Below are 14959 nucleotides of genomic sequence, written 5' to 3' on the forward strand. Positions count from 1 at the left end.
CAACAAGAGCTAAATGAAATTACAACATACTTTCATCAAAACGCAATTCTAATCAACGGCACCAAAACACAGATGTTGATAATACACAACCCAAGAATCATACGCACCGCATCACTATCGATACATTGTCACACATACCGCTGCATTAACAACAAAAATACCCGCCATTGTTCCGAAATCAAACCTGTAACACACGCAAAATACCTCGGTCTGTATATAGATTCCCACCTTAAATGGACAAAACATATAGAATACCTACACACCAAACTCCGGATCATCGCAGCAAAACTCTTCCAAGTCAAAGACATTATTCCATCCAACATAAGAAAACTCCTATATCACGGTATCTGCGAATCCCTACTCAGATACGGAATAACAGTCTATGCAAACACATCAAAGAGACACCTAACAAAATCAGAAACATTATACAGGAAAATCGTGTCAACAGTGATCTGGACACCTTACACGCAACAACCAATATCCGACAAGCACATGGCGATACACAGAAATCAGAGCATTAAAAACCTGAAATACTACATGACATTAACAAGTAATTACTTCAACATCACCTATCGAAACAACAGAGACACATATCGTATAACACGACCTACAACAACTCATACGGTTCTTTTGTGAGATCACATCAGATACCCACGCAACTCAACAACCTACCAAGAAATTTAAAACACATAGACAACTACAGAACATTAAAACACGAACTCTGGAATATATACCAACAAAGTTAATATACCATTAGCATTAATATACACATCACAAATCACCAACATTCAATGCCAACATCCCATACATAAAGAGTAGCAACAACATAAATAGTGAAGCCTAAATCCCACTCTTTTCACAAAAGCTAACGCAAATTTCGAAGTAGGTGGGATCAACAAGAAAGAAGATACTGATTATTATGTGATAATATAATTAATATAATACTCTTATAACATGAAAAAATAATGTAATAGATTATTCTTATGAATTATTCTTATATTCTTCTTCTTATTATTATTATTAAGACAGACCTCCAGGGAGTCACGGACTAATCGAGGGAGGCTACATGCACCAGCTATCATATTTATTCTTGTATTCATTCACTATGCTTGTACCCACAACATTCAGTGTCAATTCATTCCAATCATGCACCCCTATGAGAGAAAAATCTCGCCCTCATCTCCTTCTTAGTGGCATTAATTCTCAGCTTTCAAGGATGCGCTCTTGTCATTTCTCCACCCTCCATGAACTGAAAAATTCCATCAACTGAACTCCTGCATGACCCTTTCAGAATTTTGAAAGTCTTAATCATATTACCTATCTTTGCTCTCTTTATTAGTGTCTGCAGCCTACATATTTTCAATCTGTCATCATAATTAGTATTCCACAATCCTGATATCATTTTAACACTCTCCTTTGTACTTTCTCTCACCAATATATCAGAATCACAACGGAAGCCAGGAGACCAGACCTGCGCACAATTGTTCAAGTGAGGTCTTATCAAGGCCATGTAAAGAGGCAAAATAACGTCCTTATCTTTACATGTGAACGTTCGTTTCAGCATTGCAATTATCTTTCGAGTTCCATTTGCAATATTTCCTACATGGGCCCTGAAGTACAACTCCTATCTACAAACGCTCCAATATTCCTAGCCTCATCAGTTTCTTCAGGAATAATCCCTCCAATATAATACGACATTGGATATCTAATTTTTCCGAAGTGAATGATGTCCTATATTTACTGACATTGAACTGGTATTATCCGTTTTCCACAATTCCGGCCTATTCAAATCATCATCAGCATTCCTGATAATCCTATCTATCTTTGTCATCAGCAAATAGCTGTATGTTGCTTGTCAAATTCTTCCCAATGTCACCAATGTACTGATCCTTTTCGTACACCACTGGTTGCCTTAAATCTTGCACACTCACACCCCCCGTATACCACTTTTTGATCTGTCAGTCAGCCATCCTCTTCTTCTTCTTCTTCTTATTATTATTATTATTATTATGTGACACGTCCAGGGAGTTCAAAGACTCATCGAGGGAGAGTGTGCCAACACCATCGAACGATGCTGTTGGCACACTAACCGCGCTCAAACTTGCTTAACTTTTTGCGTAGCAAAACGTAGTAGTAGTAGCAGAAGCTCTATCAATCGACCAACCTTTGCTGGCCACGCTAATGCTGTATAACCCATAGCCATTTTCTCCAATTTATGCAACAGTCTACCATGCTGTATTCTATCAAAAGCCTTAGCAAAATCCAAAAGTATCATAGCATATCCATTTCCCTTGTCTAACTCATTGGTAACATTATTATTGAATATGAGCATGTTGCTAAAACATGCTCACATCCCCTTAATAAATCCATGTTGTGCATTGCAAAGGTAGAGATTCGCTGTCAACCCATTTCTGAATGCGAGCCCTAACCAGTTTTTTCAAAATCTTCAAGACCACTCCTGAGATATTAATTAGTCGATAGTTGGATACATCGGTCTTTGCACCACCCTTGTGCAAAGATCGATGAATTACCATACATTCTTTCCATTCCTGGGGAATCTTCCTTGTTCTGAGACTCATATTAAACATCCTGGTCAAAGGAATGGCCAGTTCATCTGAACCGTCTTTTATCAAGTCTTTTAAGCAATTAACAGCCGTTTCCCCCCCTTATGGATTTGTGGGACAAAAATCCCTTTCACACGAGAGTGGCTAACTCACCATTTTATTGAAAACATCCGATAATGGTTCCTCACATCGTAGACGGGATTTGAACCCGGAGTCGTCTATACAAACAGTTAACGAGGCTCTAAATCGTCTTTAGTACATCGTTATTCTAAAATCAGTTATTTCCAATTGGACACCAGTAGGTGTCCAATTATAGAAAAAGCATCCATAACAGAAAAAGCAAAGGGATGTTTAAGACGTTCATTTTGCTAGTAATTCTCTTAAAATGCGAAACATCTTAATTCCATTTAGTTTTGAAATAGTTTAATAGAAGTTTGAAAATAATCTTTCTGTAAAAATATATTTAAAATTTATTGCGAAAAAATTTAATTTCAATATACATTGGTGGCCGATAAATTCGACGTCACCGATTATGTAAGGCTCTTGAACGTAAGAACTCCATCCGTGAATCATCTCCTGAACTAATTATTTTCCCACTCAGATAATAGATATAAGTAAAATAAAAAGAAAAAAAATTAACAATCATATAACAATGATTTTGTATAATTGTTTGAAAATATAAGAGCATTATACTGTTAATAGTCTAGTGCTCATTAATTTATGAGTTTCCAATGCGGCATCCTTTGCCCGAACTAATACTTTATATCTGAAAGAATCACCGATCAAAAAATCGATTTGTTTTTTCAGTAAGAAGGTAGTTTTACAGCAAGTGTAGTCAGCAGTTTTGCCGTCTCGAAACATCATTCTGTAAAAGAGGTCGCTAAGTATTTGATCAATACCTGGTTTTTCTCCGCAGGTTAAAATTACTATCGTCCAGAGGGGAAGAATTCGATCTTAGTGCCCTCAGCTTTGCTTACGAGATAAACAGATCAAAGTTCAAACGAGTTTCCATCTTTCAAACCAACTCGCTTACTTTTCGCTCGTTTTTCACTTTTAATATTTTATGACAGATAAGAAAGTGTATTTTTTAGTGCATACGCAGCCTTCTGAGTGTCATGAAGATACCAGTATAACGAAATTGAAAGAATGAACCCTGAAATGTCGGGAAGATTAGCACTTGAATCTGGTCCAGGATGCGAGGAATTTTTTCCACGCTTTTCAGTCAGTCTCAGACAAAGGAGACGACTTGCAAAACAGACAAATTAACTTGGGATTTGTTCTTCAGGATGGGAGAAAAATATTACATGTACTCTCGAGATACGCCATAATAAGATATAATCTTCTTTTCTGTACTGACTTCTTTTTGTACTTCTTGGAATTAAGATTTCAAATTAGTCTTTCCGGAGTTACCGAACTCTCCTGGATTTGGAGTTAATTTCAGCGATTTCAATTTGCCGAAACTTTTATGTGCGAACAAATGGAAACTAAGGAGTTTCTATTGGGGATTTTCAAAACTCTTTGAGTCTGTTGTGCTTTCCCACCAACATACTGTGCTTTTTGCTGATGAAATTTCACGATGCCAAAAATATTAACAGTAGCAGATGTGCTGATTTTAATCGTTTTATTCTGGTGCAAATGAATAGATTGGTGGGTCAACGTAAAAGAAAGGAAACCGGAAATTCCAAGAGGAAAAGCCCTCTTACATCCCAATAAGATCCACTAATTCTTCTTCAGTTTAACGCCTCCAGGCTCATTCGCTACCGAAGTTTCTCCTTCGTTGGAAAGACCTGCGTTACATCCTGAATGGGATTTTTTTCATCTGAAGATGAATTAGCCTGTCATAAGGAAGTGGAAGGGTCTTTTGTGCCCGCCCAAGAAACTCTGGTTTTTCATCCTGTGAAACAGACAAATCGACCAGAATACGGGCAGTTAATAGACATAAATGCTGGCTTTTACAATCGTAGTTGCTTACAGATAACAGGATAACTAGTTATCTTGTTGTCTATAAGCAACAGGATAACAATATAACAGGATAACAGGATAGCAACAGGATTAACAGAATAACAATACGTATAAGAATAGCAAACAACAATTTAATCTTTAACAAAGTAAAGTATAACAATAACACACAAAATAAAATTAGAAACTTAAGAATTTTCCAAATTTATCAGTAAATTGGAAAAATGGTGACCGAGTGTGAAGCGAAATAATTTCAAGATAATAAAAAATAAACTTGGGAACAACAAAAAATATTAAATACGTACAAATTTTGTTTAAGTTATTAATAAAAAGACTGAAACCTGTGTGTGTGTGAAATCCAGCGTATTTTATTCTGAATTTATTTCAGAAATAAATATCGAAACATTAAGTACGTCTTCATCTTATATACTTCTTTCTGTATATTTAAGAACTATATCACTGGCAAGGTAACCCAGTGTTATAAAAAATTGAAATATCCTTTCGTTGGCAACTCGGTAGAATAATTGTAAATTTGTATTTTCAATTACCGTAAGAACTAATCTTAATTTTTTTTTCAACTTTCCAATTTTATAAAATAATTTCTGTAACAATCTTTAGATTGGCTTGCTCAAGTTAACGTATGAAAAGGGTTTTTATTTCGGAAGGCGTCATTTGTCTGTAGAAATACTTTTAGCACTCGTGATCACGTTCTAAAGATAACTATTTGGCCAAAGGAAAACCAATTCTGTAAAAGTAACATTTTCAACAATGAACTAGCAGGACTCAGATCAATAAACAAGAGTGTTGTGAATAATTCATGTGCTCCAGCGATGCTAGCAAATTCTTCTTATAATGCAGATGCATCTTTCTAAGAAAAGAACACGAAGAAAACGGCTATACACCGAAAAATGTTAATCTAGCTTTGTACCGAGTGTGGAATTTATTATGAATGAAGAGAGCACACAATTTCTCTATCGCTGTGGGTTGTGCACATTGCAACAAAAATGCGATTCTACTAAATATAGATGGATATTTCAAGAAATTGGTATTTATTGAAACCAAGTAGATATATGTTATCGATGCTCTGACAGACTATTTTAAATTTAGGGCGAAAGACTCCGCGTACCTATTGAAATGTGAGATAGTTATAAAAAGACTTAAATTATACGTATATACTGAGAAAGTCGATCTTGGGGTGTAATTATGAGATTTGTTTACATAGGGGTGCGCCAATTTCCGATTTCTATTTCACAATAACAATAATAAAAAAATAACATCTTTAACAATACTAAAAAATAAAATAAAACGATAAAAAACGACAATAACATCTTTAACAATACAAACAAATGAAATATAATGATAAAAAAACAACAATCACAAAGCAAAGTATAACAATAACAAACAACAATATAATCTTTAACAAAGTATAACAATCAATATATTTCAGTTTTAGTTATCTAATTGAGTGATCAAATACGTGCCAATGATGATATAAAACCTGTTTTAACTCCATTTTAAATCACTGGTCAATTAACACTCGGGCGGTCGCATCTGATCTAACAGATACCTGCAAAATGTTTAATATAAATATTCTTACACAATTCAGTGTATAGCTTGAGGTCATGAGTAGCCGTGCATTCATATGTTACGAGTGATATTCCGCACTGTTTTTTGCTGTCAGTTTGGTTTAACACATGTTGTGTAAATGTTTGTGATATTTGACAGTAAATTGTATCTGAGAGACATACCATAAGGTTGCTTATGCTTACATCCACCAAAACGTCCACTTTCTATATATTCGGCACGAAACTCTTGTAGTTTCTATATTCGGCCATTAAATAATGTTGGATTCAATATTCACTTAATTTGTACCATCCTATGTTATATTTGCAGTGTTTGTGCTTTATTTATTTATTTATTTATTTTGCATTTTAGCACATACTAGTAATGAATGTTATCTCTTAGATATATAACGCGTCCTGCAAAATTCACACCTCCCGAGTGTTAAAAATCAATATATTTCAGTTTTAATTATTGATATATTGAATTATTAATAATTGAGTATGATGATATAAACCTGATTCAAAGTATAACAATAACAAACAACAATTTAATCTTAAACAATAACAAACAACAATATCAAAACAAAGCATAACAAAAAATAAACCATAATAAAATCTTTCACAATAACATTAGCAATAAAACGTGTTTCTGATTTTATAACAATAACAATTAACTTTATTGTTATTGTTATTGGCAGGTGATTCAAGTTTTAAATCTACGGAGGAGGATTACACTTTTACTGTGGAAGTGTTAGGAAAGCTATAAAAAGTGTTAAATCGTGTGTATATGCACTATGATATAGTCGATCTCTGGGTGTTGTCCCCGGTTTCCACCCATAGAAATATACAACTAACCTCAAACACTTTTAATAGTAATATTGCAACTAAATAACGTGGGCAGTGAATAATACTTGAGTAATTTTGAAGTTCATCACTGTGCCAATTTTTCATTTCTCCAGGAAATTTGCATGCAATTTTGTGTTTGTGTGCTATTAGGTGCTGATCACCTGCAGTTTGTGAAATTTAAGTAAGTTATGCTTAAGTTTTCAATAGATTTTAATCGCTATTTGAAATCATCCAACTCACTTTTATGAATAAATTCAAATATTTTAAATACTCTCAATAGAATCTACGCTTTCATATTTGAGGGATAGTTATGAATAGGGATATAATGAATGTTGGAATCGGGGATAAATAAACTTTTGGCTAAGAGAGTATGAAAAACTTACGTTGAAATTCAATTAATACATAGAACTCCTAAAATTGATAAAGGCTTCTGGTTTTCATTCAGTTTCTTATTTTCAAAATCAAGCACCAGGATTGGTCAATCCTGGTGTCTCATTATGTCGACTGTTATCCAACTGTTACAATTAAACATAATAAAAAACAAGGAAATAAGTAAAGAAATAAAGTAAAGTAAATATTTCCATATGAAAGTAAATATATGTGAATATATGTATATAAATGGGAGTTTTCAGAACAGTTTACTATTTTTTTTTTTTTTCAAAATTGTTTACTGTAGTCGTCTCCTCCTTCCTCACCACTGTACGCCGATGGACGACAAAAGACATTCCACCTACAGAAGGAAATTAGAGCGGAGAAAGCAAAAATGTATGAGAGCAAAGCCAGAACAAAGAACTACGCAAGAAGCCACTCTTGATTCTCTTTGCTAGGCTTCTGTGGACAGTCGGTTTCGATGAAGACGTAATGAATTCTGCTCTAAGGAATGATTCAGACGGAATGGCCGTCAAAACAACTGACTCGCTCTTCGAAATGAGAATAAAGAAAGAAGTCTCAAATTCTGAAGACGACGTTCATAAAGGAGAAGGGCGACGTTTATAAAGGAGGTTTGCAGAAAAGTTCGCCGATGTAAGGAAGTAATGCGGGCATCAGTTCGTGCATTTCTGTTCTTCACAATAAACGCAAATAAAAAGCAAACATCAATAAGATTCCTTACATTTTCGGTCTTCCATCAAGCGGAAGAAGCAGTTGGAAGATAAATAAATAAAATAAAATACTGATATTTTAAACATTTTCCAAGTCTAACATTCCGGTATCCTCCCTCTTCTATACCTTAAAGACTGTAGCCTGTTATGGTCAAGTTGCTAGACTCACATAAACGTAATTTTGGCAATAACAGGAAGGTTGCTTCTATGCACAAGTTTGCTGTGTCCTAAGCGTGTGTTCTCTAGGGTTTCTTTGTTTTGCTGAGGAGGGGGGGGGGAACTCTCCATTAGTTGAAGAGTATTATAATGTCCTTCGCGTCCTAGACGCGAAGTCGTTGTTGACTAAAGGGTGTGTGTGTGGGGGGGGGTGATACGGGAAAATTATTCCCATATTTGGCTAGAAATTACTGCACAGATAAAGCAGAGTGATCGCAAACATTGATGATACCAGTTTTATTGATTGCTTTACTTTTTATTTATATAATTTATTTTTAACGAAGTCGTTTCTTGATTTGGCCAATATTTTTGACTGCTTCTGATCGTCGATGTACGACCTCAATGTTTCAACATCAACTGCAGTCCAAAACCAAATTGTTTCTTCTCCGAAATCGAGTTTTAACATCTCAAATGTTTCTCTGGTAGTTTTCTCGGAGTTTGAAGACGAAAGAGCACTATAACTTTCGGAGGAGAGTCCAACCGAATCTACTTATCAGCACTTAGCAGAAGAGCTTTCAACTAGCTACAGTAGTCTCATCTGTTGAGTACTGAAGAATGTTTGTATTGTATTGATCATACTGTATTACACAGTACGATGAAACTACCTACGTTAGGCAAATCACTATCTTACACTTTTAATGACACTTATAATTAGGACAGTAACTCTTTTTGCTCCCAGATACGATTGATCACTTTGTGCATGCTGATCTTTTGAATGGACATTCCTGACTTATTTGTAGTCTTAAACTTTATTATTATCATAAAGTTCACTTTGTGATATTAATAACATATTTACCTATTTGTTTTGCTTTGCTTTGCGCACGCACGCACGCACACACGCACGCACGCACACACACACACACACACGCACACACATTAAATTCAAGAAACAATCGTTTATTTTCATATATAATTTTTATTTTAAATTTTATTTTAAATGGTTGCTTAATTATTTTTATGATTACATCTTTTGGTGTGTAGCGTCCGTAGAATGAAATAAAGGTTACGTCACCAAAAATTAAATTTCGCGAACAACCAAAATTTTACAACATACTTTTAGTTCAATTAAATGAAAAAGAAATCACCGACAGTGTAAAAATACATATTTTGCTGCATTTTCATGAGATTAATTTATATGCTTATTTAAATATTTTCTTTGCGTTCTCATATTGTGGATCTAGACGCGCTCGTTATAGCCAACCATCCTTTTGTACATTAAATGATTTCATCTGGTATTTAACACACTCAGTTGTTCCGGATGTAAATATTTGCACTCACGACAGGCGTGTATCCAGCGATATTTGGGTCGCTGTATATATAGAAGTTAGTAAAAATTTGCTTGCGGCGCCAACGACATAGTTTTGCGTGAATGTGGTATTGTTTGCGGTTTTCTTCGCAACGACCACTTGGGGAAACATCATCCTAGCTTACACCGAAGCTGAAAAGTCGTGTAGGCGTCTTTTCTAGTAAACATCATTTTAGTAAGCGTATTTTCAAAGCAGAATTGCCCTTGTAGTTATTACGATGATAGTGGGTTGACTATGGATCCGGAAAGACGTAGCAAGTGCACCGTATTGGATTAGCGACCACATAGATTGAGTCATTTTGTCTACAGACTCATCTTAAGGATAGAACTCTCCTGTCATCGTCTCTAGGGATTGGTCGGCATGTTTTTCGTTCGTACGAACGCAATGGAACGTTACTTCGAGTTTCATTGTATGAAGTTACCAGTACGGTAGATATTCGATCATTGGACTTCAGTTTTATTATTGAAGCTAGTTTTCTACAGAACATTGTCCATTTTTCGTTTTACATATCTTTACCAATAAACAGATACTGCGTGATGAACACGGTTGGTTCGTTTAGAATTATACTAATTAATAGACTAAATAAATATAAATATGCTGCTGATATTAAATAAATTTCTCAACTTATATTTTGAGGATCGGTAAAGAGATCTGCATGAGAGCTAAGAAAATAAAGAAAATAATTGAATTCTAACTATACTTTAATGCAGTTAGAATCCTTGATGCGTATTAGCCCAAAGAGCACGGTTTTAATTTGTGTCAATCCTGTTCAAACAAGTGAACTAATAATGAAGACTGATTTTTTTTTAAAACTCATTCTTCATTAATTGATTCATTATGTCAATTATTTTCATGGAAATCATATTTCTATTGGGTAATATATAAAATTAATAGGGAAGCATAATATTTATTATGTCAATTAGCAATTGTTAGGCAACACAATAAATGCGTAGTAAAAAATCACTCAGTCGAAATCCAAATAAAACAATTCCATGTCTTTGCTAAAATGTCAACTTCTCCTGATAAATATATTTATTCTGTAAAAGTTTTCTCACATCTTCATCTTTAAAGTTGAAGTTATTGCTTCTGGTGGATAGTTTATGCGACACTATTGGTTAAGCTATCCAACTGAATATACAGTATATATATATATATATATATATATATATATATATTCCATTCTTCTGAATTCTAAACGTGGCTGGAACGTTTGATTATTCTACACATAACTAAGCGGATGATTTAAGGCAAACACACAAAATTTTACTCCCAGCGAAGTCAACACATAAACTATATTTGGCATCTTTTATGTTTTCTTGCAGAAGCTCTCAGCGAGTTTATTTGTCTACAAATTTATAACAAGAAATTGAACAAGAAATTTTTTATGTAGTTATTTCTTTATTTATTATATTTCCAAATAATCAGGAATTATAATCCTGTTCAAACAAGTAAACTAATAATGACGAATGCTTTTTTTTAAACTCCTTTTTCATTAATTTATTCATTATGTCAATTATTTTCATGGAAATCATATTTCTATTGGGTAATATATAAAATTAATAGGGAAGCATAATATTCATTATGTCAATTAGCAATTGTTAGGCAATACAATAAACGCGTAGTAAAAAATCACTCACTCGAAATCCAAATTCAAATCAAACAGTTCCATGTTTTTGCTAAATGTCTAAAAGTAACCTTGGTCTAGAGAACCAAACATGCACTTTTTAAAGCCACTTCAGTCCTTCAGTAAACACAATAATCGTCTTACACTGGGCGATGAAATTTGTTTGCTACCTAAAGACAATCACAAACATTCATAGCCACGACAGGATTCGAACCAGCAGCATGTTGGTCAGAGAATTATATGTTCATCACTCGGTCAATCTGACAGGCTGTGTCTGTGAACTAGGAACAGATCGCAAAAAATCTAATCCAAACTGGATGCCAGAATGATTCACTTGTCCTGATACCATTTTTCAGATTGTTCTGAAGATTAGTGCTGCAAAATTATTCCTTCTGTATATTAACTTTTAATTTTCTCCTATTCAGCTGGTATCTATCATTCAACTTGGGAATTATTCAGTCCATATTTAGCTCATCATCAATCCATTCGTTAGAGCGACCACAAATATCATACCATCCAATTCTTTCCCTTCAGATGTCATCATCACGGATGAATAATATGATCATTCGTGGGTTACGTCATCACGGATCGAGAACACCAACATTCACGAAGAACATCATCATTCGCAGCTAAATGTACCGAAACTAATATCTTTTATGGGAAATGTTAAATTGCCACTCAATCAGATTTTAATAGTCTCACACATTTCCACAGATAAAAGAAAAAACATTTGAGACATTCTGCTTCCTAGAAATTCATAAAAGAAAGTTAAATTAGTTATTCCCGGAAATTTTGAGCAGCATAAAGAGAATCCCCTCTAACAACCATGAAAGTAACGTTAACAGAAATATTTATATTGATTGAATATCAAATTTAAGAACGTTAGAGGTGATGGAACAAAAAGTTCGCCAACCATCAGATCATTGCAAAGACTACATTGGATTCTTTGGTGTGAAATGGAGCTTTATAATGTATTTGCGATAAGATAACCATGCCCAAAGTAAATTACCGTCTTTAAGCACACACAAAAAGGTCATAAGAAAATGCACCATTGGAAACCGTTGGTGATAATGCAGGGTCGATAGAATGCACTTTGCGGTTATCTTTTTCAGTGAAGAATTGGTTAAATGACAATTTCCACTACTGAAGTCTCTTTTCATGAGCAGGGAAATGACGTTTGAAGAGTAGTCAGTCGAAACGCAACAGTTTCTTATAATAGTTATGCTAATTGTTTCGTCTAGATTAGAAGAATTCCCATCTGTAATTGGTTATTGGCTTATGAAACAAAAAAAAGCTTTTTTTGTATTGTTGCATTGTTGCTTTTTAGTGGCACTTAGGAAAATTTTTAAATGTTAATTTGTTAAAAGATAACGTTTTAAAACATTGAAATAACTGCTAATAAGACATTTTAACAGATGATTTTGAACTTTTTGTTTAGAAATTTCATTTGTAATGAAGAGCGTGATTTTATTGCATATTGTAGTAAGCCTTGGAGGAACTTAGCACATTTCTAGAATAAATGACTGTGCTCGTTGGCTGTTATATTTGAACAGGACTTTTAAGCACCTGAAGAGCTAAACGACCAAGTTGTAGACTCTACAAATTTTCGCTTTGCCATCTTTAATTTTTCATAACTGACCAGAATGAAAAGCTGGCCGTAACAAAGTTGTCGTATTCAAGAAATGCAAAACCATTACTATGGTTCAGCGCTGCTCATAACAAAACTAGATTGATTCATCCACGACCTGGAAATTGATTGTCCGATCGATCGTATTGCTAGCAGAAGATATTTTACTTCCAACTAATAACTATTACCGAAACTAACACCATAAATGGTATTAGTTTCGGTAATAGTTATTAGTTCTGGTGGTTGGCGATAGATGGCGTTGGCGTAGTTGTGGTCAGTTGGTGTATTATGAGTGGTGGAAACAGTTGTACAGTGGTTGCCCTCTCTTGATGAGTCTTTGGACTCCCTGGAGGTGACAAATAATAATAATAATAATAATAAATGAATTAATACCATAATAACCTTCGAATCTCACTTTGAAATGAAGATACACAATGGTTAAGCAGAAGTCCTTACTCATTTTTTAAGCGTTTTGAAGAACCAAAATATTGCTTGTCTTGCAACTAGGCGTCCTTAGGTAACATTGACGTTCTGGTCAGCTGAAAATTTTATCCAAAAACATGTTCCGAAGATTGTCCAGAATGAATGGGGATGTCTTCAGATCCATTTCCCACCGTTATGTATTTCAATCATGGATCAAGTCATGATTATAGCAGTTATAGTAATGGATATTTATTATTATTTCCGATCTTCGTGAATCACTGGATGAAAAAGCTTTTTAAATCTCCTTCACGTCAATTGGCGATATCCGCTTCTAAATTGTGTCCAACCAAAGAGTTCGTGATTCATTGTTCTTCTAACTGCGTCACAGAGGCTTCCAAAACTGTTGCAAAATAATAACATTGTTTCACTGATATCGAACAATAATCATTGAATAGCCATATTAAGCCACAATGATATTGACTTTGAATAAGCAAGGCGCCTTTTAGGCTACACGGTAATCGCAGTGTTAGGCGCTGGAAGTTATTAAATGGATGTTTTATTATCTCAGTGGTTTGGAATTCAGGCCACCAAACTTTAATTTTCATAATTTTTATTATCTCTCCCAAGAATTCGGATGATAACAAACGTTCACTGGATTGTAAATGTTAGAATCCTTCGAAGGATTTAAGATTAATTTGAATCTTTTCCATTAAAACTGAGCTATTAGTCTCGGATGGAGATATTTTTTTTTTATCTCATACTAACTCAATCCAAACCAAATGGGAATTTATTACGTGTTACTTTATTATATTCCGAATGCAAGAAACAATTCAGTTAAAAACAATAATGACAAACATGGTGCCATACATTTAAACAGTTCATATTTGGATGTATTCGTTTTTTTTTAACTGATCGTCTGAAATTTATAATTCTGCTTGAATGAATTTGGACAATTCAAGTTTGCTGCTTTATTAAAAAATTATAAAAAAAACTTTGTTGACGTTAATAATTGTTGAGATAATTAGTCATTTTTGCTTTTAACAATGATAAAGAATTGATTTAATAATGAAATAGATTGTAGTAATTGTTGTGTTTGCAACAATACAGTCATAGTGATGAAAATGAGAATAGAACCAATTTCGATGTCATTAAACAATGCCATAAAGCAGCTATATAACTAGCTATCTGCTTCTTACTTACGAAAACTGCCAACGTTTATTTATTTATTTGAAAAATAAAACAAGATGATAGAATGGGGTCTGAAATATTGAGAGGCAAATGGAAGTAACAGTCTAATCCTTTTATTTCGAAGGCGGAATGGTATTTTATCCGGTAAAGCATCAAATGCAGTCAGATATTCAAAAAGTGGAATTTATGCCATTAAGTGGAATATTTTGTCGCTGCCTCATGCAGATGCAATCAGAAAAGCAAAGTAGTCTAAGTCTATACAGCGAGAAAACAAAGGACAACCGAGATATGAAAACATAATTCTTATCTTTCATACTCATCAATAAACAAGCAAATCAATCCTTTTAGTTTTTTTATTGCCAGAGGGTTAAAACAAGAAGCAACGTCTCGTCTGTTATTGCAAGATAACATAACAAGCTATAATCAAAGAATGAAGTCGCATATTTCTTCAGAGAAAAACAAAACGTGAAAGAACGAAGGGACAATCCAGTAACAAGATTATCTGAAAAATTGAAAGATTTAAATATTAAAAATAACTGCGAA

Source organism: Typopeltis vanoorti, chromosome 10 (assembly GCF_054136105.1).
Source record: "Typopeltis vanoorti isolate ZY-2024b chromosome 10, IOZ_Tvanoo_1.0, whole genome shotgun sequence".
NCBI classification, from domain to species: domain Eukaryota; kingdom Metazoa; phylum Arthropoda; class Arachnida; order Uropygi; family Thelyphonidae; genus Typopeltis; species Typopeltis vanoorti.